Source organism: Mus caroli, chromosome 2 (assembly GCF_900094665.2).
Source record: "Mus caroli chromosome 2, CAROLI_EIJ_v1.1, whole genome shotgun sequence".
Classification (NCBI taxonomy): Eukaryota; Metazoa; Chordata; class Mammalia; order Rodentia; family Muridae; genus Mus; species Mus caroli.
In genome coordinates, this window is record NC_034571.1 from 6,167,851 (window position 1) to 6,193,838 (window position 25,988).

Sequence of the window (25,988 nt, forward strand, 5' to 3'; positions counted from 1 at the left end):
GACAGATAACGTGGCTTTAACCCCCAGGAATGAATAAGAAAGAACAGAAGTAGGAGAGGCTTTGGAGGAACATTCAGGGAAATTAAAAAAAGAAAGTTGAATCCTCCGCTCTCAGGGAGCGAAACTGACCAAACAGAAATCTGCCCCTGGCAGAGGGGTTGCCACTGGCTTCTCACTACTGTGGAAAGGGAACCTTGGCTGGAGCTTTGAGCAGTAACATGCGGGGACCCTCCCCCGTGGCAGGAAGACTGAAGGAAAAGGCAAAAGAAAAGCTGACCTCTCCAGCTGCCCACTGCAGCAAGATAAATTCACAAGAAGTAAAACATCAGTATCGATGCTTTCAGCATCTGGGAAACTAAAAAGCAATTTTCATAAACTCACAAATATAGCTTGAAATAACATAAAGCTTAAACTGTCTCGTACAAAGGAATGCCTCGTCTGAAAGGATTCCAGAAAACCATGAAATGCAGCAGATAAGGCTGTGCCAATTTGTGAAGCTCGCCACAATCTGCTTCTCTCTCTTCTTTCTTTTCCACTGAGCTTTGTTACTGAAGAGCTCACAACAACAACAACAACAATAACCAAAAAGTTTTGTCTAAGGCTGAAAGCGCCTCTCCCCTGAAACAAGAGGGCTGGGTGGCTGACGCATTTGATTTATTCCACGGAAATAGTGTCAAAACAGTGTTTGCACAGCTAGAGAAAAGATTTTTGATGGAAAGCCTCAGTAGGGCTGTGTAAGCTAATTCTAGAAGTTTCTCTCCCTTATCAGCCATTGTTTTGAGGATTAATTATAGGTTTGCTTGAATCTCACACTTCACCAGAATGTTTACCCACCAAGACAAAGCAAGCCGGTTGGCTTTTTCAACTAAAGTAAACTTTACCTTCATGGAGTCCTTAATGCTTGGGTTGGCCCGTTTGTTCTAAGTATTTTTCTTCCCCCAGCCTTGACCAATTATTTTCAATTAGACTGATAATTGCATTGTATAGTTGAAAGACCCAATTAATATCCTTAAAAGCAACAATGTTAAGTAGTATTTAGTGGAAATTTTATATTTAGCTGTCAAGAAATAATCATGGTTTACATTTATGAAGTACCTTTCATCCCAAAGGATTCCAAAGAGCTATTATAAATGTCATGTACTCCATTACTAATTATAGGTCAGGTTCCTGTCACTCCGGTGGTGTGACCTCTTCAGGAAGGTGAAGACTGAGACGAACTTGGTAGCATGTAAGGAAAATAATTAAAGTCTCATACAATTACCCAACAGAAAGCAGATGGCATGGGGACTCATGGATGGTGGTTCCTGTGACCCCTCTACGCCAGTTATCAGAAGCCAGGGAAGAGCAGAGGCACAGCAAGTTGTACAAGGAGCTTTATGTGGCGTCAGTGAGCTCCTTTTCAGGGTTGCAGAGGAGGGGTCCTGTTAGAATAGCGAGACTGTACTCATTTGATTTCTAGTAACTAACGCGTCATCACATCCGGTCTGCACCGAGCAACTTCTGATGGCCATCTGCTGCCTGGGCAACACTTACTCAGAGTTCTTAGCCGTCTAGCTTCAGCATGACTTGGAAAAGCAACCATGCATGCAGGAAAGATGAGATGGGAAGACAGATATTTGTGGAGCATGCAATACTGCCGATCTCTCCGTAGTGACCACCCTGAAGGAAGATGAACATGTAAAAACCTACATGTGTATATTCCTAGTGAGAACTTGAGAGAGAAGAGGTGTGCATGGGACCTTTAGGGATCTGCCCTTGGTGTCTGGTGACTAATTAATCACATATTCATATAACAAATACTAATTGAGTTTCTACTGAATGATAGATGTGGATACACTGTCTGCACCCTGTAAACAGCAGACAGCAAAAACTGTAAGGTGAGCCACTGCTCTGAGGTAAGAGTTATTCTGGGACAGAATAGAAACAGAGACCCTAAGAAGAATTAAAGTCCTTCTTTTGAAGTCTGGCTTGCATGGTGATCAGAGACACCCCAAAGCTTCAATTTCATTCAAATTCTATGAAAGTCAACACCAAGGGGCTAGGCATGTAGCTCAGTGGTACCATGTTTGCCCAGCATGTAAAAGGGAAATGAAAGATAGGGAGGAGGGGGCTGTCAGGGTGTGAGTATGTTTGCCTAACAAATATAAGGTTCTAGATACCACACCTAGCATCTCCCATATGTCTGTTATCCCAGCACAAACCAGTGCCTGCTATGCGCAGGTAGAGAGAGAGCGAGAAAGAATTTTTAAAAATTAACTGCAAGCAATGAAGAACTACTACAAAAAGAGACCAGTATAATTAGAGATAGAAGATGGCCCCATTGAAAGACAGTGCTGTAAAAAACAGCAAGAGGAATGTGAAAGCCAGAGACAGCAAGTCTGCTCTTCAGGAGCAAACAGCACCTGAAGGGGAATGTTTTCTAACCATCAAAAAGCATTCCCTCTCAGGGAAGATTTGATCAAGTGTTGGGCAAGAATCCTGGGGAAGCTACAAGCACTAATTCCTGGTCCAGGTGACTGTCTGTATCTTGATCCTGACTGGGAAGGTGGGGTGAAGTTTGATAAGCTGGGAATGACCTGGAATCCCAGAAGCAGGTCAAAGGAGCCGGCCGGGTATCTAAGCCTAAGCCAAAGTTGACACAGTATTTCACTTACTAAATGTCGGTCCGTGTATCTGCTCTTAAAGTTCCTGCAGATGTTTCTCTTGCTGAATTCAAGTACCTTGAGTGTCTATCTGAGCTTTCTGTGAAGAAAGCCTGGCAAAGTAAGAAGGTGATCAGAAAGAAACAGGTTTTTTGGGGTTTTTTTTTTGGTTTTTTGGGGGGGGTTTTGGTTGTTTTTTTTCGGTTTTGTTTGTTTGTTTGTTTGTTTTGTTTTGTTTTGTTGCTTAAAGCTTTATGGGGAAAGAAAGTAGTCCATCCTGTTGTGTTTATAAAAAGATAAGGAGAGAAGGAATATGATTGGTGGATGTGCAGTCAGGTGTAGGGGAAGGGGTGCCTATGTGGGTCCATGCTGGGGCATCCCTGTCCCCTGAGGGACCAGCCACACAACACAGTATAGTATAGAACAGACTTTATTCAGGGCATGGGAAGGGGAGTTGAGAGGATAGTAGAGACAGAGAAAGAGAGAGAGAGAGAGAGAGAGAGAGAGAGAGAGAGAGAGAGAGAGAGAGGAAGAAGAAGGAGGAGGAAGAGGAGGAAGAGGAGGAGGAGAGGGGGGAGGGGAACAAGAAGAGGGGGGAAGAAGGGGTGAGAGGACATGGGAGGCAAAGAGCAACAGAGAACAGGGGGGGTGAGCAACCCCTTTTATACTGAGTCAGGCACACACTCGCGCGCGCGCGCACACACACACACACACACACACACACACACTCGGCTATTGCAGGTAACTGTGGGGTGGAGATGAGACAAAATGCTAACAGTTCTTTTCAAAGACGAAGCTTTTGAAGCTCGGATGGTAAGATGGTCACATTTTGTCTATGCCACGGAGAACAGAAAGTTTGGAGGTGGGCATAGTGTGGATATGTGCAGTCCCAGCACTTGGAAGCCTTGGGCAGGAGGACCAGAATGAATTCAAGGCCAGTCTGGGCTACCAAGTAAAGCAGTGTCTCAAAAACAAAAATAAGAGGAGAAAGGGGGAGTGAGAGGAAAGGGGACGGGCAGAGAGGAAAAACCCTGGAACAGAAAATGGAAGAGTCCAAGACAGAACAAACAGCAGAATCCCTTGAACATTCCCCTACCTCTGTCAAAGCACATCACCAGCATCCCATGGTCTCCACTGGTACCAGCTTGTTCCTCAATTGCCAGAGGGGGCTATCTTGCCATAGAATGTAGTCAGTATCTTAAGGTAAATTGATTGGCTCTTTGTTTCTGAGACTGGGTCTTGCTGTATCGTCCTAGCTAGCCTCAAAGTCACAGACATCTGCTTGTCTCTTTCTTCTGAGTGCTGGGATTACATGAGTGCCACCATACCAGACTAACTGGGAATTTAAGTAGGACTCTGAAGCAAAGAATTTCGATTTACACTTTCATAGTCGGTGACAATGTGGTTGTTATTGATTAATGATATAATAGCAGTACCTATCCCTAAGTTCCTTTTTTTTCTATTTTTCACCCAAATAAACTGCTCACAGTTGTGATGTTAATGAGTTTTAAAATTTTTTAAAAGCCTCTTTCTTACCTTGACATTATTGTGTCCCTAAATCCTTTTCCTGTTGACTCTCCTGAACAGATAAATCTAAGCATGAAATAAATGTCTAGAAGCCTTCGCTCGGGTTCAGCTCTAGCCCAATCCCTTCAGTCGTGTGATATCAAGAGTGACATTTTTGTCCTTTTCCAACCATGATGCTCTCTCCTTCACACACACACACACACAAAAAAAACTTCTTTGAATGATAAAATATCAAGGATGTTAGAAGCCAAACATTAACTGAAGCCTTCCTTGCAAAGACACGGCATCCAAGAAACAGATTCTTACGATCTCCCTGCAAAATAGCAAAGTATAGTCTTCTTTCTGCTTTGAAGAAGGAAAAAAAAAATAGATAGGCCTGGTCTGAAACAGCCTTGCCTCATCATAATATTGATAATAATACAGATATCAAATACTACTTAGGGAATTTCTCTTTTAATTCACAAAACTAGCATGGCCAGGACAGGAAGGTGAGATGGTAGAGTACTTACCTAGAATGCAGGAGGTCCTAGATTCTGTCTCCAGCACCATTTAAACTTGGTATGAGGCTGTAAACCTGTAATCCCAGAACTCTATCGAGTAGAGGCAGGATCAGAAGGTTAAGGTTATCCTCAGTGATGCGGAGAGTTTGATGTGATACTGGCAAACACAACAGGAGAGCCTGCATCAACAACAGCAACAAAAACTAGCATGGGGGTGGGGGGGGGGGTAAACAAGATTATTGGTTCCCCTGATCCAACATTGATCAGATTGTCAAGTAGAGGAGGCAGGATCCAAACCCATATTGCTAAATTTTAGCATCTGAGCTCTTCTTGTGTTAACAAGCATTTCTGGAGAAAAATTAACTAAAGAAAAAGGAAAAAGAAAAGAATGCATTGACACATTTAAGTTGGTGAGTTTTAGGGTGAGAATTGCTCATAGTTGTCTTCTATGGAGGATAAGGACACCCTGGGAAATGGGGTACCTCCTGCAGACTGACATCACCACAGGATATTCAGGAGTAGAGCAGGGGGTGGCAGGTGTGCGTTTAATCCTGGAAAGGTGTTTAAAAGACAGAGAAACTGGAAGGCAACGACCAGTGTTCCAAAATGAGTTTCAAAGCAGTTACAGGAGTGCATGGGAACTGTGGTGAGGGTGGTCCCACTAGGTGCCACACATACCATGAGGACAACAGCTTGCTGCTTTGGCTGGAGGCTATCCCAGATAGTTGGTTCTGAGCGCAGTGCACCTCTGCCCACTGCATTCTATATGAGGAGCAGCAGACCCTCATTCATCCTTCCTCAGGCCAGATGCTACCAGATCTGCTAAAAATGCCCACTCTACCACAATTTCAGTCTCTGGACTTGTGAATGGTTTGTTGTGAGTCTAGGTTTCCACAGCCTTTCTTCTGAATCCTAAATAATCTTATCTCTCAGCCTAGCCTCTTTCGTCACTCGCTTGACTTCACCATTCCTATTCTTTTACTCTCTTCCTCTTTTTAATTCCTTGAAACTTCTGTCCTCTGCCCTCCCCCACCCCGTCTCCTGGGTAGGCCACAATGTGAGCTAGCCATATAATTCCAGTTCCTAAAGAGACCAGCTGACTAGCACTGTAGAGCTCACTGGGTAGCCCTGGGGGTTGTGCTAAAGAGAATAAACAAAAGCCCTGGGCCCTTGAGGATATAACACTGGAATGCATCTGGGGACTTTTAGGAGAATGCAAATCTGAGTTTCCTGACCTGTAGATAGCCCCAATTCAGGCTTTGATTGCCTGTGTTTAGTCTTCCTAAGTTAACCTTACAAAACAAAACAAAATCGGACTTCTAAAGGGCACTCTGTAGTGTAACATCCATCCTGTGCGCTAACCTCGAGGCCCCAACCCCTAGCCACACCTCCCCAGTCGTCACAGACGAATCTGGGTTCCCCTGATTCTCCTCCTGCTGCTGAGTCTGAAATCTCAAATAATCCGAATTTCATCCCACAACTGGCTTGGAAACCTACTCACAGAGGTTTCCAAATTTTCAGACTAATTAGGGAATGTCGTTAAAGTCGTTTCAAATCCCTAAATTGTGTAATCCCTTGGTTTTCTTTTTTTTTAATCTCCTTAAATTGCTCTAATTTTATGTTCACGTTACTGCATTATTTCCAAGAATTTGTAAGTCTCGTACATCTCCTCAGCAGAAATGCTTGTTTTCCTGGGAAATATTACAATTGGCTTCCATTGAAGTCAATTCGAGACCATATTTTTTTTTTCTCCTAAAACCAACTTATTCCCACCCTTTAGGAATCTCAGAAATATCAGCTCCCTGTAAAGTTTGTTTGTGTTGTTTTTCAGGACTAAACTGAAGACTGCTAAGAGCTATTGCCAAATCTCTGCACAAGGAGTTTAGAAAAACATTATTCCTCCCTATCAAGAAATCTCTACTCTCCTTTCTGGCCCTGGGCTTATCAGAGTTCAGGTAAGCCAGAAAGGACAGGACAGAGGGGTGAGAAGTCAACTATGTGGGGCCAGGGCGGATCAGAAGATTTCTAGGAAGGCTCCGTAGAGTAATTATTACAAAACTCCTGAGGTGGGCCTGGAAAATCAGAATTCAAAGACTCTCTAAAGCAGCTGGGTGAATGCTAGCTGGGAGCTGGGGTGAGGCAGGGCAGTGCCTGCACCACCACGGAAGAGCTGGACTACCTGAGGCAGGTCACTTGATCTCTCTGGCTTCTCCCCTCCTTACAGATGAAAGCACTGAACAGGGTAAACAGTGATGGTGTTTTCCAGCTGTGAGATAGCCAGTCCAAATTACAAACCCAGTTTATAAAGAATGAGAGCCATGAATAGGTCACAGGTCATGCATCTCTAGTCAACTTAAGCTCTCAATAGACTATCCAGTGGAAACATCTGTACTGTGATATCAAACAATTTGAAATAAATCCCTTCCTTCCTTTCTTTCTCTCTTTTTCTCTTTTCTTTTTAAGGGGCAGAGTCTCACTGCAAGCCTGGCTTGTCCAGAACTTGTTATGTAGACCAGGATGATTTTGAGCCTCCCATGATCCTCCTGTCTCTGCCTCTTTGAACGCCAGAAGATTAGGATTATTCTACCATACCTGGTCTTATTTTTTTTCTTTTCTCCTTCTTTCGTTCCTCCCCCCCACCCCCACCCCCCCAAAAAAAAGTTATCATAAACTTGGGTGGTATTTTTTTTAATTGTCTAGTTTCAGAAATTTTTTGGTTTGGGTTTGGGTTTTGCTGTTTGGGAAAAGTTCCCACACTTATAGCCCAGACTGGCCTGGAACACACATCTCAGGCAACCTTCTGTCTCAGCCTCCCGAGTGCTAAGATTAGAGCTAACTAGCACAGCGGGCATGATGGTCTGGATACATTCAAACTAGACTGGGTTGGGTTGAATTTTTAAGTGAGTCAAAATACTTATAAATAATGCCAATCAGTACAACAACTGTACAGTGAAAATTTGAAGCGGTCTAAACTCAGAACCCAATCAGAGCATCAGGGCTAAGTATCCTGGTCTTGAAACATGGAGTTCTTCAATGTAAATAAAGATCTCCCTCCTTTCCGCCTGTTCAGCATCATTCTCCCCTCCTTTCTTACCCCCTTCTTCTATGTATGCTTCTTTTCTTTTGAGTATCCTTTTTCTTTCATTTTAGAGCTTTGGCGCTCACTAGCTCATGAAATTAATCAATCAAAACTGTAAATCACTCACCACCAGCAAGAGTGCCTGCTATCTATAGCACTGCCTAAATATGAAATTATTTAGGGACCTAGTGGACACAGGTAGGTTTTAATATTTAAATTTGAATGAATTAAAATTTAAAAGCATTGTTTTAAATCCCTCCGGCTCCAAGTCAGGTATGGGGACTTGCCCCAAATCCTAGCCCTGGAGAGCTCTGAGGGGCAAGAGCCTCAGAAGCTGAAGGACATCCTTGTCTACAACCAGGGCTACAAGAAACTGTCTTAACAAAACAAAATGACCCAGTGCCTCGTCTTCACCAGGAACACCCAGATGCTTACCTTAGAGATCTGCAGGTCCTGCTGGCAGGCACCTGGCTGATAGAAACATTGCCATTATTTTCTTCCTTTGAAAATGAGGGGTTAAAGTGAAGGAGCTCTCAAGCCTCTGAGAATCCACCATGTCCACGGGAAGATTTGGTTCAGGTGGAATTCTGAATCGGTGCCCTCTTCCTTTATTTTGGTAGATAACTTTTGGCTAATAGAACCTCTAAAAAATCACCCAAGCATTGAAAAATACTGGAATATAAGGGGGAAGTTCTAGATCTCTTCTATATGGTTCTAGGATCACTTCAGGGTAGAAATTCTCTCCTCCGTTAATAAACCCAATGTTCACATATTAGAATCTCCAATTTTATTTTGATACTGTGTATCAAATAGCAAAATATTGCCGGGTGTGGTGGTGCTTGCCTTTAATCCCAGCACTCAGGAGGCAGAGGCAGGCGAATTTCTGAGTTTGAGGCCAGCCTGGTCTACAAAGTGAGTTCCAGGACAGCTAGGGCTATACAGAGAAACCCTGTCTCGAAAAACCAAAACAAAAAAACAAACAAACAAAAACAAATAGCAAAATATTAAGATGTAAATAGTTTGCTTTTATTTTTAAATGGTTTATTTAATTGATTAATTTTTGAAATAAGAAGCAAGCCAAATATTTAAGCTGTAAAGAACTTGACTGCCATCCTCACTGGGAAGATGGTTAGGGCAGAAAGTCTTTCCCCCAGATCTCATCTACCCAGCAGGCATTGCCACTCTACCCCAATACTCTTCTTTCATTTTTTTTTTTTTTTTACCTTCAGACACTGGAAACCTGAGATTTCATTTTTTACTTCAATACTTTTTTGTTAGTAAAAATATTCTTCATTTTTAATCACCCTAAACTTTAAGAATCAACTTATTCTTGGGTGCTCCTTTGAGTTAAGAATCTATATCAAAATAAGTTGGCTTCTGAGAGGCTGTACTTGGGCCTAGGAGAGAATGGATGGTTGAGTTTAGACTAATTGACACCTATGACGGTTTAAATGTCTTTGATGACCGTCATAATTTTCAGGTTCCTTTGCCACCCACCTACTTAACAGCATAAAAGCAAGATAAGAAAAGAATAAAAGAAACTTCTTAGAACACCCAAAAGAGACAAAATGATAAGCGGTGACACAGGGGAGCAGATTGTCATCCGTCCATGTCATCTGCCAGAAGAAAAAGGACTTCTCTCATGAAAGAGAAGCAACAAGCAGAAACTACAAGTCCCAGCATGCACTAGTCCACAAAGATGAAAGAAGCATAATTGAAGATGATATTATCTTTGTTTTAATTAAAAGGATTTTCTTATCTTCAAAGAACTTTTCAAATACAGTACCTCATGAGCCCCATGCCATTATAACTCCAGTCTAAAGATGGATAAGAACAAGGTGTCAACTCAGTTGTCCTTGACCATGGAAGTTGCCCATGACAGGAACCTCTGAATCTCGTGGTGATCTATTGAGTTAATATTTTCTTGAGATTTTAGTTAACAAATAAAACCCAAGAGCATTGTCAGATGACTGAGTTGTTACTTTCTGAGATAAGCACTCTAGCTGGAACATTTCTGTGCACTCACCTACAGCAATTCCACAAACACTTTGAGAAAATTGCCGGCAGTTCTGATAGCTTCTCCATCCATAAGGGGAATGTTTTAAACCCCACACGAAAATTTTGCTGCAAGCTATTTAGCAAAAACTCAGTATTTATTTTGCTTTTTGCTTTTTGTTGTTGTTTGTTTGTTTATACATCCTAAAATGTGTTCTGTCCATTTCTGTGTGCTTCTAGGAGCGGTACACAGTGCAAAAACAAGCCGTATACTCTTGATCTTGTTAGTAGATCACCTCCTTCACAAAGAGAAACATAAAAATGAATCCTGGCTATTCTCTCCTTCCAGCAAATACAGCAACTATTTGCCCACTTAGGTTTCATTCTTGTTCCCTGTAGGTGGTTCACGTGTCAGTGCTAAACCATATGTCCTTGGCTTCGCTTGCGATTCCAATCTATCCTTCACTAGTTCCTTTTTAAGAAATACTACCTTCTCGTTGTTATAATGTTTTTAATTGTTTCATTGCTAACAAGATCACAAGTGAATCACAAATTCACATCTGTCATCACTTGGACATCAAGATCATCTCTCGGACATCGACATCATTCCTGGGACATCAACATTTACTCCTGGGTCCCTATAAAACACCAGCTAGGTATGAAAGCCCATGCCTGTAACCCCTGAACTAGGGAGGCTGAGGCAAGAGCATCTCGAATTTGAAGCCAGTCGGGACAACACAGCAACACCCTGTAAAAAAATAAAATAAAATAAAATAAAATTTAAATTAAAAAAGCATAACAATAAGCAAATTAGACCAGAAGAGATATTCAGTCAAGTAAAGTACTTGCAATATAAGCATGAGAATCTGAGTTTGACCCCAGAACTCAAAATTTAAAAGTCCAGACTTGGTGGCCCATGACTGTCATTCAAACACTGGGGAGCCAACACCAATGGCTCCCAGAGGAGCCAGGGTTTTAGACAACCATCTAAGACTCATTTTAGAGTATCTAGTATGCCAATATGTAATATTTTTTAAATTCAATGTAGACTTATATTCTTATAGGATCAAAGTTAATCTAATCTATGTCCAAAGAAGGTCTAGACTGAGTCAGGCAGCCCTGATGTGATAAAACTAAGAGGCTATCTTTTCCTGCACCCACAGGCATAATTTAGAATTCTGCCTAGCATTATGAAGCTACGTGTTGTTGAGTTTCAGAAAGAGGATGAGTCTTGAGATTGTAGCAACCACCGCATCTCTAGGAGGAACAGGTCATCAGCGGACCTTATCCTTCTGCTTCTTCCCTGTAAAGTCCTCTTTGCATGTGAAAGCTTACTGTGAAGCAAATTATCCAAGAGCATCGTATCTCTAATTATCAAGGGTTGTCTAAAGTCCTCAGTATTCCAAAGCTGCAAAGACAGTGAGTGAGAATACTTCATACTTATTCACTGACCTGAGAGCTGATGTCTGCTGTCATCTCTAATGACAAAACACAGACAGGACGAGGAGAAGAGGAACTGTGATGTAACCATCATTCCCATTATGGATCACTGTCTGCGCTGGACCTATGGGAATCATTGAACCCTAACTGTAAAACTAGTATCTTAAAAGGCTGATGAGTCAATAGGATGAGGCGAATTGATTTCCATACAGCAATATAGCAAGCATCCTTCCATCCGGAGCCTAAAGACTCTGGAACCATTCACTTGCTAGGGATACTGAGAGGCAAAAAAGACATTACGACTCAACCTAGTATAGTTTAAAAGAAAGTGGAGATGCCTGGCCTGACTCCAAAGGGTTCTGAACATGTTTGAAAATGTCTCTCCACCTATCCTCCAGAGAAAGGATCATATTTGTTTTTGTATGGTCCTAAGTGAAAAGGGACATTTTAGCCTAGCATGTAGATAGGTTTTATGGCTTAGAGGGTAATGAACTTTCTCACAAAGAAAAGAAAGTTTGTCGTCACCAGAGGACTGAGTGTTGAATTGCACTAATGAATAAATTATTTATCTGTGATAAATGAAGTGCTGAATACTTTACCAAGCACTAGTAATAAATAAGCTAGGTGTCTGTTCACATGCAATAAGTAGCCTGGTGTGTAGCAGATGGAGTGGATAATGCCTATAATCCAGTACAGGGAACCAAGGGAAGAGGACAGCCATGAGTTCAAGACCAGTCTAGACTAGAGAGTGAAATCCTATCTCAAAACAAAATAAAACCACTAAACCAAAGAGAATAGCACATTGAGTTGAAATCTTAATAGCATAGAGAAAGCATTAAAAGAACTACATCAAAGACAGCTGCTAACTTTCAAATGTCACCATAACCACCTTGAAGGGTAAGGCAGAGGTGGGAAGAGGTTCAGAAGAGCAAGAGAGAAGAGAGAAAGGGCAGGTGTCTGGGCATTCCAGACCTGCATGTTAGGGTGCTCAAACCTGCTGTGATGGACGCTTCTCAGAGCCCATACAGACGCAGGTGAGCAGTTAGGCATCCCACGCCCATCCAGCATTTAGGAACCCATTCTAGAATCTGTTAAGACAATGTGCACCAGTCAAAGAACTTGCTCACAAGGAAGCAATCTTCTGTTACACTCAACAAAGTAGGAAATCGTCCCAAAACTAACATCAAATTCCCTTCCCAGGAAGAGAAACAGAAGACAAGGAAATGAGGTTTCATGAGGAAGGTAGGGATGGGGGAAGAATATATTAATGCCACTAGAAGCCTACACTCCAGGCAGAGGGACAGACAGAGGGACAAGCAGAGGAACAAGCAGCAAGACCGAGAGATATCTTTGTACCAGGAGACTTGTCATTTGAGAGTCGAGTACAAAAATTAAATAAAATTTAAAATTAATGCTATGTAAGGTAATAACAGTGTCTGGGAGTGGGCTCTTGAGAGGGTCCAATGAAGAGTTAAGCTCAAATCACAGCCACTGTGAAGTGTCACTGTAATCCTGAGCGTGTAGAGTCAGGTAGGTCCCAGGGGCCTACTGTCCAGCCAACCTAGCCTAATCAGCAAGTTCCAGGTTCAGTCTCAAAAAACTAAGTTGAAGAGCAATTGAGTAAGACACAGGACATTGACCTCTAGCCTCCATATGCACATATTTGAATGCAGTTGGCCTGCAGACACACACACACATACACCACACACATACACACACACACACACACACACACACACACACACACACACACGCACACACACACGCACACACACATGCCTGAGTTAGAAGGCAAAGCCCAGAGTGGTATTTCTCATGGTCTCTTGGAGGAAAGGGGCTTAGTTCTACACTCAGGGCTTTCGTGCTATGTCTATGGCTTAAGCTGTGATTGTTTTCTGCTCTGTAACAATTGCTGCCTGGGCTCACTTGGGCTTTCTTCCCTGGAAACCAGGATGGTAATTATTTGTTTTGATTTACAGATCCTTTCCTTTCATGGTTCCTGCTGGTGTTGGATGCTTCACACAGGGAAAAAGTCAAAGGAAACCTGGAAAGTAGTTCACAGCAGGAGATAATATCAACAGGACTACTTTCAAGCTAGATTTCCAAGTGGCACATCTGAGCTGAGAAGAACCTGGATTTGACCAGGTTAACACAAATACTGGAACCTAGGCTGAGTCATGACAGAAAGCACAGAACAAGGAAGCATGTGGTTTTCAAAAAAGTCAATTTCACTGAAGACTAGTACAGAATTTACATTTTCTTAAAGCCACTCGGCAAAAAGTTGAATATCAACAATGGACTTACTATTATTATTATTATTATTCTCTATTCATGCTGCCTAAAACAACATAGTTGTTTGCTAGGTAACTTTGAAGAATACAATGTAAGTTTCACCTGTGTGGAAGCTAATAGGTATTCTCATAAAATCTTCTTAGACAATTCAACAGGAAAGACAGACAGACTAGCATAGTTAAATCTATCCCAGGAAGTGCATTTTAGCTGTGTGTGTGTGTGTGTGTGTGTGTGTGTGTGCGCGCGCGCGCGCGCGGGGGCACACGCGTGCGTGTATCTGTGTGTATGCTCTGTGTGAGCAAACATGTTCTTGAAGAGCCAGATGTCAACTGTGTCTTTCTCCATCACTCTCCACCTTCTGCTTTGAGACAGGATCTCTCACTGAACCTGGAGCTCAGGATTTGGCCAAACTGGCGAGCCTGGTAGAGAGTTGCAGGAATCCATCTATCTCTGTCTTGCCAACACAATATACCTCACCCAGATTCGCATACAGATGCTAGAGATTCAGCCTCAGGTCCTCATGCAAGCACTTCACCAGCCCCCACTTAACAGCTTAAATTCACAATAAGAACTACCGTATAAACTCATTACTCACACTCAGTGCCTATACATACTGTGAACTAAGGTGCCCCAAGCAAATGATTTATTGATGATAGAGCATTGTAGCTATTTTTTAGAATAAGTTATGATATATACATGTGTAATAAAATATATGTAATAATCTTAACAAATTAATCAATGCAGCAAATTACATTATTATAATAACCTTTAAGGAGATTATACTTGATGTTAACATTAAAATTCAACATTATGTGAATATCAAGCAAATTAACATTTGACAAATTCACATCATGTTCTTTTTTTCTCTAAATGGGAGAGTTTCCCATTTTCAAATTCTTGGGGTCCTCTAAAGGACAACTTCACTTAAAACTACTTACTAAGTGGAAGAGGTGAGCACCATTTGTAACCTCAGCAGCACTCAGGAGGCTGATGCAGTAGGACCCTGGCGGAGGATAGTAAGACACTGTATCAGAAAATATTCCTAGTAAAGGCTGATCATTTCTACCCAGACACTAAAAATAAAAACCCAGGTTCCCATAATCCTTGAGCACAGTGTTTCCAAAATTGAAAGCAAAATGGCAATGAGGCGGTGGGAACCTGGTGGGACAAGCGAATCTCCATATCTGCAGCTAGGAAGCAGAGAAAGGATGCTGGTTCCAGCTGGGGTGTTTTCTTTTTTCACCTTTTCCCTTTTTAGTCTATGTTTCCAGGCTGTGGGATGATACTTCTCCATTCAGAATGGGTCTTCCCTCCTTGGTTTAATCTCTGCGGGAATACACTCACAGACATACACAGAGTTGTATCTCCTAGGTGATTCTAGACCTGGATGAGTACTCACCATCACAATTACAAAGCAGATCATAAGAACATAGTATGAGCCTATCTATACATCAAGTATGAATGAAATATCCACAGTCCACCAAGGGTTGTGCTGGGCTCTGGGAACATGAGAAGAAAAACCAACTCTATGCTCATTTGAGGTAGTTAATATTCAGACTTCAGTTCTAAGGACTAAGCGCCCCCCATGTTTCTCCAATATACACAAAACTCATTCAGGGACATGAAACAGTGATCTCATGCTGGCTAACTGCCCCATAGCTTCAGAACTCAGGCAACAGCATTAGAGGTCCACTAATAGCTGAATAGAGGTTCACAGCTAGCTGGTGAGGACTCAAGAAGCCAAGGGAACCACATACATTCACAGCAAGTTCTAGGAAGGCCATTCTGCGCGCAGTTACTGAAAGGCAGGCACGTACAAATTCTTAGGCTTTCATATAAATAAAATAAAATTTAAACTAAGGTATTGATTTGGACTTTGTGTATTGAGGGAGAACAGGAAGGCTTTTCAGAGCTAAGTCCTCTTACATGATAGTGTTGCCAGAACATAATTTTGTCCAAATCATGGATGGTAGATTAATTTAGTTTTCATTTAGATTTAGCTTTAGTTAAATTTAGCTTTTCAGTCATTAAGTTTAATGCTTTGACATATTATGAAAAGCTTTTCATAATCTGTGATAGCCTTCTAAAAAGAAATGAGCTCACTAACCCCTAAACATATTGTTTACTGCAAGTTTCCATTGCTTTTCATCTTTAAAATCTTTCTGCTTCGAGACTTGATGTGCCAGGGTTGGGAAAATACCGGGGAGTGGGGGTGTCAGGGACTCCAACCTCCAGAGGAGAAGGGGAGGAGATAGAAGGAAGGATTGTGGAAGGGGTGACCAGGAGGGAGACAGTGAGCTGAGCAGGATGTAAAGTGAATAATAGAAAATCCTTGGGAAATCTTCAGGTAAATTTGAAAACCAAAAAATCTTTCTGCTTCAATATATTATCTGTGTTGTGAACATAGATATGTTTGATCTATTATTTAAAGAGAAAGATGAATTTTTCTATATTAGAATGATCATGAGTAACAGACAACAGGTGTGTCTGTTGTATTTACACCTAAATATGTTAGAGAGTTTGAGGGCATTCGAGTCAAAATATATTTAAGTACAGAAATGAGTTGATGTTCCAGGGGATTCCTCTCTCCTTTCTCAAAACAAAAACAAAAACAAAACAAACAAACAAACAAAAACCATGGAAAAGGTACCCCAGGGAAAAGCCTCTGTAGCTGATGCTGATGAAAAGGTTACAATCACTTTTCTTTGAGGTTGTGGACATCGGTAGATCTCTCATGCTCCAGGAGACAGTCTCACACACATCCGTGTGCTGATGGGCAGCACTGACTGGACAAAGACACACACACACATACACACATGCACACACACATTTTATATATATATATATATATATATATATATATATATATGTATATGTATATGTATATATATATGTATGTATATATATATGAGGTTATATATATGAGGATATATATGAGGATATACATGAGGATATATATATATATATATATATATATATATATATATATATATATATATATATCTCCTCATGAGGCTGGCAGAGAGATGGATTAGGACAATGGCTCCCAACCTGTGTCTCATGACTCCTTTAGGGGTCAAGTGACCCTGTCATAGGGGTTGTATATCAAAAATCTGACATATCAGATATTCACATTATGATTCATAGCAGTGGTGAAATAAACTAGTAATAAAATCACTTTATGTTTAGGGGTCACCATGGCCTGAGAAACTGTAGTCAAGGGTCACAGCATTAGGAAGGTTGAGAACCACTGTATTAGGATGACGGGGGTTGGGGGAGTAGGCAAAGAAGTGGGGGTGCATTTGAACAAAATGCACTATATAAATGTGGAAATACACAAAGAATAATTAAAGTATTTTCCAAATAAAAAGGTAAACACAAGCAAAAGGAGCTTCAGTCTGAAGATGAGAGATATTTGTCTCTTTCAGAAATTATGAATCAGTCAGTATCCTAGATTCTAGAGTAAAAGCAAGCCGATTAAAACAGATTCAATTTTTTATAATTTCCATCATGCCCCAGGGTAGACTCTTAAAAGAGAAGACAGAAAAAAGTAGGAAATAATAATTGAAAGAAAATTTTTATTTTAATTAATTTGTTCTAAAGCATTTTTTATTTGGTGTGATTTGAGGTGGGTTTTACAGTCAATTACACTGAGTGAGACATTTAATAAGCACGCTGAACTCCGAAACACAGCGACCCAACTTCACACACTCTCTTAATACCCAGTTGGTAAACCTAAACAAATAGATTTATAATGACTTGTAGACAATTCCCATGCAATAGCCATATTATTAAATCTAAAGCATCATTAAAGGTTAATTATATTTAAAATTATTGAGATTTAACAATGATGTAATATACAGAGAAGATATTCATCTCCTCCTATGTGTGCTGTAATTACAAAACCCCAGTGAATTTCTCTCTTTAATACCCCCATTCTCCTGGCTAAATAGCCCTCTGACTGAATCCTACGCCCACAACCCAGCGTGACTCTCTCTACTTCAGACCTTTAAAGTCTTCCTTATCCATCTTTCCTTCTTCTCCATCTTTACCCAAGATCTTGTCAATATCTTCAAAGAGAAAATTGTCACTGTGTGGGGAGAATTCCCACCCTCTTGCTTCTCTCTTCAGACGCGTCCTTCTCTTCGTGGCCCCATATTCTCCTTAGAGTAGAAACATTTAAGGCATTAAATAGAATTTTATCTGTATCAAGTTCACTCAGTAATTAATGACCTCCTTAATATATTCTTTCCTGGTCTGTATTTTTGCTATTTTCCCATTAGTCTAATGTGTCTATTCCTAGCATTCAAAAGTGTGGGTTTTGTTTTGTTTTGTTCCAAATCTGCCCTAAATTAAACTGCCAAGTTCTAACCTCTAGTGTCCTTTCTCTCCCCGCTCCTCCTCCCTCCCCCTCCCCCTCCCTCTCCCTCCTTCTCTCTTTCTCCCTCCCTCCCCTCCCTCTCTCTAGTGTATTAAAGCTGATTATTACTGAACACATTCAGGTTTACTCTATTCCAGAAACCAAACATCATCTCTCTCTCTCTCTCTCTCTCTCTCTCTCTCTCTCTCTCTCTCTCTCTCTCTNTCTCTCTTTCTTTCTTTCTTTCTCTCTTTCTCTCTTTCTCTCTTCCTTTCTTTTAATGAAATCAAATATGTCTTAGGTAACAAATTCATTTATGTTTCAAGATTATAATATAACATGTACTATATTTATGAGAATGTCTTGAATACGTTTTAAAAATATTATCCCTGAAGCATGAAGCAGAGCAAGCTATCTGTAATCTGATAATCAGCCCAGCTGGTTCTAGCCATCTATAAACTTTGGGAAAAAGGGCTTTAAAAGCTTTAAATCATTTTAAGACAAAACTGAACTAAAATAAGTTCATTGATAAATTTATAATAATTCTAATGTATTTAATAACAATTTCTATAATGATACCATGAGCAATGAGTGTTTTCCCCTTGTTATTTCATTTCAAAACTTGGTCTTTCTCTCTGTCTCTGTCTCTCTGACTCTCTTTCTGTCTCTCTCTGTCTCTATCTCTCTCTGTCTGCCTCTGTCTCTCTCTGTCTCCTTTTGTCTCTCTCTTTCTCTCTTTGTCTCTCTCTCTGTTTCTATCTCTCTGTCTGTCTCTGTGTCTCTGTCTCCTTCTCTCTCTCTCTCTCTCTCTCTCTTTCTTTCTCTCTCTCTGTCTCCCTCTCCCTCCTTCCCTCCCTCCCTCCCCCCCTTTCTCCTCTGTCCTTCTGCTTTACTGACACAGATGAAAGATACATCACTGAGATCTGGGTGACTGTCATGGCAGCCTCAACAGTTTCAACCTTGCCACGTCACAAACCCAAGTCTTCTGTCACAGTTGGGATCTTTACCATATGAACCCCAACTTTTAAGAGACTTATCTGAAAGCATCCTTCTGAGAATCTAAAGCCCCCCTCCCATCCTCAGACCATCTTCTGATTGCCTCTGTTCTCTTGTCCCCTGAACTGGTACCCACTCCATTTTCTACCATAGCCTGCTGGCTGCCCTTGTCACCTGCTCTGCTGGAATGGAACCATGCCTGTCATTCATTGTAGAACTGCTGGTGGTGTTTCTTAACACTTCCTGCTCCCTTGACTCTGCCAAGGCTCCTAAGTCAATCCCCAGTCTCAGCTGCCCTCCCTGTCTGTTTCTTTAGTCACCCTTTTATCCCAAGCTGCAAAATCCTATGAGGAACATAGTAAGTGCTGTGCTCATGAGACTTTCTATATCTGTGTAAAACACCTGAGCAAAGTAACTTCCTGGAGGAAAAATTCATTGTGACTCACAGTATGAGAGGTTTCTGATTGCTGTGGCAGACGTCTGCAGTGCAGCAATGAAGCTCACTTTACAGCAGCCAAGAAGCAGGGTAGGGGTGGGGGTGTTACAAGACTTTCTCCTTTTCCTTCTTTTTCTATACAGGTCCCTGGACTATGAGATGGTGCTCCCTACAGTCATCATGAGTCTTCCTCTCTTACTTTCCTCTCTGGAAATGCTGAGGCAGGAGAGTTGCAAATGTACAAAGGAAGTCTGAGGATAGCCTCTTCGGGCATGAGATGTATGCATGCTCTGCCTTGGTCTGAAGGTAGACGGTGCCTCTAATTCAGCCTTGGTGTCTCACCTCCAACTGCTTTTGGCTAACCTCTCTCCTTTAGTCCAATTTCAAAAGATTCTTTGGTTCACAAAGAGAGTTCATGCTTGCTGAAGGACTATGTCATCTTGACACTGCTCCTCCTTCAAAACACACACACACACACACACACACACACACACACACACCCCTAATCCTCTTACTCAACTTCTCCTTTTTTTCTTTTTAATCTGCAAAGTTGATAAGCTTGTTAATACACACAGATGTTTTTCTATCGCCAAAACAACGGTTTACTCTAACAGTTGTTAAGCCCCTTGACAGCCATCTGACTGGAATGTTACACATTTTCTACCATTAATTTTTTTCCAGTGCTGGGAATTGAATCCAGTGCCTTCAGTATGCCAGGCCACAGTTCTGCTACTCAGCCAAATTCTGAGCCACTTTAACTCCATCATTAATGACTCCTTAAGGCTTCTGTCTATCCCCCCTTTTGATCATAAAAATGACTTAGTCCTATAGCTCTTCTTGGGTCACATCCTTCAGATGTCTTCATCCTCCTGGGTAGTACTGGATGGCTTTGTAGAATTTTAAGGAAACAGAAACATCATGTGGGCTTTGTAGTCAAAGCCAGCCTGAGTTTGAATTCAGATTGTGTAATTTAACAGATATGTGATCACAGAAATATCACTTCATGTTATGAATTTTGATTCTTGTCACTCAGCTGGGATGAGTCATAACTGTACCTTGGCAAAACTGATGGGAGGATTCATAGTAACAGGTCAGTGAGATGGCTTGGGAACCTTCACAGTCTTCCTTCATTATCTTACTTCCAAAGACATGCATTAGCGATATACAAGAATTTATACAGAGCGTAAATTTTTTGAACATAAATTTGAACATCAGCACCTAAAGCATCAAAGTTGACGTAGTCCAAAGTGCCAACTCTTAACACCGGGTGTGCAGGTGGCGCTTCTCCTTTAGACCAAGAACATGTGATGAAATGATGCATTCTTTAAAAGTATATGGTATATACTACATCATTACTAGGCACTGTTTCATCCAGCTGTTAGCAGATCTATCCAATTTGTAGTTAAGAGCTCTCGTCAGTGCCCCTTTCCCTCCAAATAAGCCCCCCTCTTTAACTTGCAATTACTCTGGAATTCTGAGGTGACCTGTTTTCCCAAGAAGAAGGCACCCAGCCTTTGGCCCAGGTACAGAAGTAGTCTTGCACCAATGCCACAAGAACATCTCGAAGGCTTGTCGCCACATGTAGAGGATGCTACCAATGGAGGACATGGCTCTAATTTAAATGGTATCGGAGTAAACAGGATGCTACTTGTAGAATGAAACTTCCCAAGCCCTTACCTGAAGAGATAAGGTTGAAATCATGAACATAATGCATACCTTCAAAATGACAGCCATAAACATTTTCAAAAATCTGCTTTTTTCCACTGCAACCAAGCGTCTTTTTAATAGATAATGGCAAAGCAAACTGGACCACCCCTCACTGAAAAATCACTCCCCACCCTTTCCTTCCCCCATGCATCAAAAATATTCATATTCATTCAGATACCAAGAAAAGGGGAAGAAAAGGTGTGAACTCCTGACAAAAGTATAGGGTCTCTCTTTTCAAAAACAGGTCCCCATAGAATGCCGCCAGTTCAGCCACAGCTCATCTGGGAATTGTTTGAAGGATAATGACAGCAATAATTACGATTACTTATACTTAATTCTCCCTCATAGGGGCGTTGTGAAGATTAATGAGTTAATGCTTGTAATGTGTTTGGGGTTCCTCACTGAAAGCTGCTATGAAAGCCAGACGATTATGGTGATTATTGTTGTTTATGTTAGACCATTCTTGCGGTGGACTCCTTTCACTGCCTGCCCCCTGCTTTCTCATCAGCAAGTACAGACACTCTGCTAACAACTAGACCACTGGCCTCGGCAGCAAGCTCAGCAGCCACCAGTGTTGAGCAGATAAGGGGAGGGGGGAGACAGACAGACAGACAGACAGACAGACAGAGGCCCGAGTCCTTTGTCCCCATGATGCTTTGCTCCCATACTCTCAGCTGGACAGGAGGAGGTAGCTGCAAGGTGTCTATTGAGAACTGAATTGGCACTGTCTATATCTTCCCTGAGAAACCTTCTGGCAAAGTCACTGATACTGCCAAACCAGAAATATAAAGACAGTGTTGAAGTAACTTTTACACAAGTCTTAGAGATTAGCCTTTAGTCATTGAAAATCAAAGACTCACAAAAGTCATATATTAGTGCATTTCCATGCTCTCTCTCTCTCTCTCTCTCTACTTCTCAGTAGGGATCTACTATGTACTGTGTAGCCCAAACTAGTCTCCAACTGTTGATTCTTCTCAGTACTAGGGTTAGAGGTATGTACCTCACCAAGACAATAAGACATAGCCTTTTTTTGGGGGGGGGGAGGGGGTTTGGGTTTTGGGTTTTGGTTTTTGGTTTTTGAAGACAGGGTTTCTCTGTGTAGCCCTGGCCGTCCTGGAACTCACTTTGTAGACCAGGCTGGCCTCAAACTCAGAAATCCACCTGCCTCTGTCTCCCGAGTGCTGGGATTAAAGGCATGCACCACCATGGCTGGCTGAAATAGCCTTTTTATCTTTCCTCTCTTTCTTTGACTTTTTTGGGGGCAGGGGGAGCTTTATCATGTTGCCTAGATTAGTCTTGAACTTGTGGACTCAAGCAAACTTCCTGTCTTAACCTTGCAAGTAGTTGGAACTATGGGTGGTAAGCACTCTCTCCAACATTCAAAGGTGGTGTTTAAAGATTTATTTGTGAATCATTTTTGTTGTTGCTTTGGGTTGATTGGTTCATTGGTTTTTGTTTTATTTTGAGTCAAGGTCCTGCTCTGTAGCCCAGGCTTGCATTATGTTATGCAAGGTGACCTCAAATTAGCAATACTACTAATAACCGGGATTACAAGCATGCCCCCCCTACTACACCCAACTTGAAGAATGCCATTTTGATGGCCTAAATGAGATCTGAGTGGGAGAGCAGGACCCTATTCTAGCTCCGACTATGGCTCTGGAAGTCGGACATGATGCTTTCCCTGTGATGGGGTCTGGCTCCAGTCTTTGATCACATATAGAAATGGCAATTGGCTTGCTCAATAATGGAACCATTTACCATAGAACTCAAAAAGCAGTAGGCCCCGCAATGGCCACTCTCATACAGTTCATATGTGATGATAAATGCATCAAACATAGGTCTGGCTCCTTAAGACAATCAATAATAGATAAATGAACCCAAATGTCCTGAAAGAAAACAGAGAGCAAAGACAACCTTCCTCTGCACAAACACCTAACTGCCCATTTGAAAATCACCATAGAATTCTTCTCCTCAACTCCAAAAGATTATAAAATTGTGCAAAGATATTAAGCCCTCTTCTCTTTCTACCACACAGCAGAGGCTACTGATTAGCCAGTGCTCAGTCTACACTCTTCCATCAGAATGGAACCTTACTTGAGCCAAGCACTTTACCACCAGGAAGAAAGGGCCACATTTCCCAGGCTCACTCGCACCTAGGTGTGCCCAGGTGACTCAGTCCCGGCCAAGGAGGACTTGGCTTCACCTTAGCTGGCAAGCATCACTTTCATTCCTTGCCTGCTTCCTCTTTCCTGTTTCCTGGCAATCTGGCATGACAGCAGAGATTGTAGTAGCTATTACAATCATTCAGGACCATGAGTCACCCTGAAGAATAGAAGGCAGGAAAGCACTTCCAATGACCCCCTCAAAGATGTCCACATCCAAATCTATGAGTAATTTAGATCATACAGTAAAACCTATGAGTAGTTGTAATTCCTTAAAAGTGAGAGAGGGAGATGAAGAGAATTGTTGAATGGGAGGAGAGCCCATACTGAGCAGCATGTAGATAGAAGAAGGAGTCATAAACCAAGCAACATCTGGAAGCTTCTAGAAGCTACATAAGGCTTCCCGACCCCTTCATTGAACCCAATGAAGTCCACCATAGTGATTGACTTTCCTCAGTACACTGGCAAAATACCTAATAAAAGCATCTTAAGGAATCAAAGATATCTCTTGGTTCACAGTTCCGGGATTTCAATCCACCACACCAGGGAAGGCACTGAAGATTTATAGTGCTAAGAGTATAAAGTCAGGCTTCCTCTCACAATGGCAGGCAGGAAATGGAAGAAACTACACTGGAGTTGGAAATAGTTCTACCTTCTAAGGCCTGCCTCTTGTAACCTAACCTGCTCTTGATAGCTTAACCCTACTAAGTCATAGAGGCTACTCAGTCAGTGCTCCCAAACAACGCCACTCACCAGGACCACGTGACCCTACAGCTTCTGTTTTGACATCCATTACCCTCCACTACTGGGTAACAACTGTGTGTTGCTTTCAGCCCCGGAGTAAATGGCAATCTGCTCTAGCAGCAAGAAGCAATGCCTACCACAGGGCCAAGGATGCCAAAGAAAGATGCTGAAAGGACCCTGGGTCCTGACAACTCTGAGGTGCTCCACACTAGACCGGATGACAGCAGGTTCGGGTTGAAGGAGGTAGCAGTAAGTCCGTGGAAAATTGAGAGAAGCAAGAATGATGGTCATTTCAACTAGTTACCCCAGAAAGGGATGGCAGGCAAGAGAACCTGGCACTGCCTGTGTCCTGGTATTCTGAGTTTTGAACAAGAAGGTAAACTTAGAGGAAATTGGCAGTCGCTTCATGCAGCTTCAGCCAAAATGGCTTTCTGTTCCTCCTTGAAGTAGCTTATCAAGGTTACACGGCTGCCCAGCAGCAGCAAACACGCCCTTTCTTGTACAAAGGAGGACTAGAGAGGTAGGAGGGAGCAAGGGAGCTCATGGAAGGGAGCACATGGAAGGGAGCACTCAATTCCCAGGATGAAGTATTCAGTTCAGAGTCATGCTGAGCCAGGTGACCCACCACTGCCAGGCTGGGCGGGGCTTGGGGCTTCTGTTGGTTCCTCTCATCAAAATCAGTCTATAAATAAAAATACTATGAACTGGGTCCTTGCTGGGGATTTTAGTACGCGCACACTGAGGGTTGTCCTTAGGAAGGAAAGTGCTTCCCCAAATTATGGTGCGTTTTTCTTCTGCACTATTCAAACAAACAAACAAACAAACAAAAAAAAAACCCCACACAAATAAAATGAGTGTTCACCCGCATGTATACATGTGCATCATGTGCTGACCTGTTGCCCACGGAGGACAGAAAAGAATGTCAGGTTCCCTGGAATTGAGGTTACAAATGGTTGCAGCCACCATGGGAATGCTGGCAACCACATACAGGACCTCTGCAGAAACAGCAAGTGTTCTTAACCACTGAGCCACCTTTCCAGCCCCAGAGTTTTAAAGAGGCCACAAAGAAGAATGAAATTAATCATTTACCAAAGGGGGAGGGGGGTGAAACTGGAAATCATTGTGATCATTGTGCTAAGTGAAATAAGCCAGCAAATGTCACTTACTTCTCTCATATATGAGATACACACACACACACGTATGTATGTATGTATTCACACAAATATACATACAAATACACATACACATATACATATGCTGGCAAAACACCCATACATGTAAAATAAATATAAGTAAGCCTAAAAAGCATTTAAATTTTTAGAAGAAGTTGAAGATAAAGGAGGAGATAGAGTATAAACCAATGTCCATGTCTTCTCATGAGGACCCACAAGAGACTCTCTTTAAAACTTTGGTTACAGGTTTGGAAACTAAGGCTCCCTCCCAAAAGGCAGCAAATGATCTCCAACTCCCTATCATTTGCTAACTAAACACCTACAGAGAGAGAGAGAGAGAGAGAGAGGCAACCCTCTGACAGAACTGACTGTCAGGTATATTCATGAGTGCCTGATATTCCCAGAGACACTACTTAGGGTCTGTAGACTTTGGGGCAACACACCCAGAGTGGTAGTGATTGCCTCAACCTTGCTGAGGGTTTCTTTGTGTAGGGTGTTGGATGGAAGAGAGAAGAGGGGAGTTCACGTGTAAAGGCAACAGGGATGGAAATTCCAGATGAGTTTAAATTCTCAGAATTTCCTGGTTGGGCCCCAGATGGGGAAGCCATCCCTTCCCTGGCTCTCTCATGGAATATCTGTGTGGTCCTGGACTCACTCAATTAGCCTCTCCCTCCTGAATTTCATCATGTGTACATGGGGATAGGACCGACTTCAAAGAGGTCTGGAGCCTAATTAATGTTTTTAAGGTACCTTGAAATTCTTGGATTGGAAAAAAGATGAAACCACCACCTGTACGCATGAAGGGAGACCACGTGACAGCAGGTGGAAAGTTTTACTAGCAGACAGGACTCCATCTCTGAGTGCTTAGTAAAAGCCTCCTCTCAGGGAAAAACACACACACACACAAAACACACACATACAAAACACACACAAATA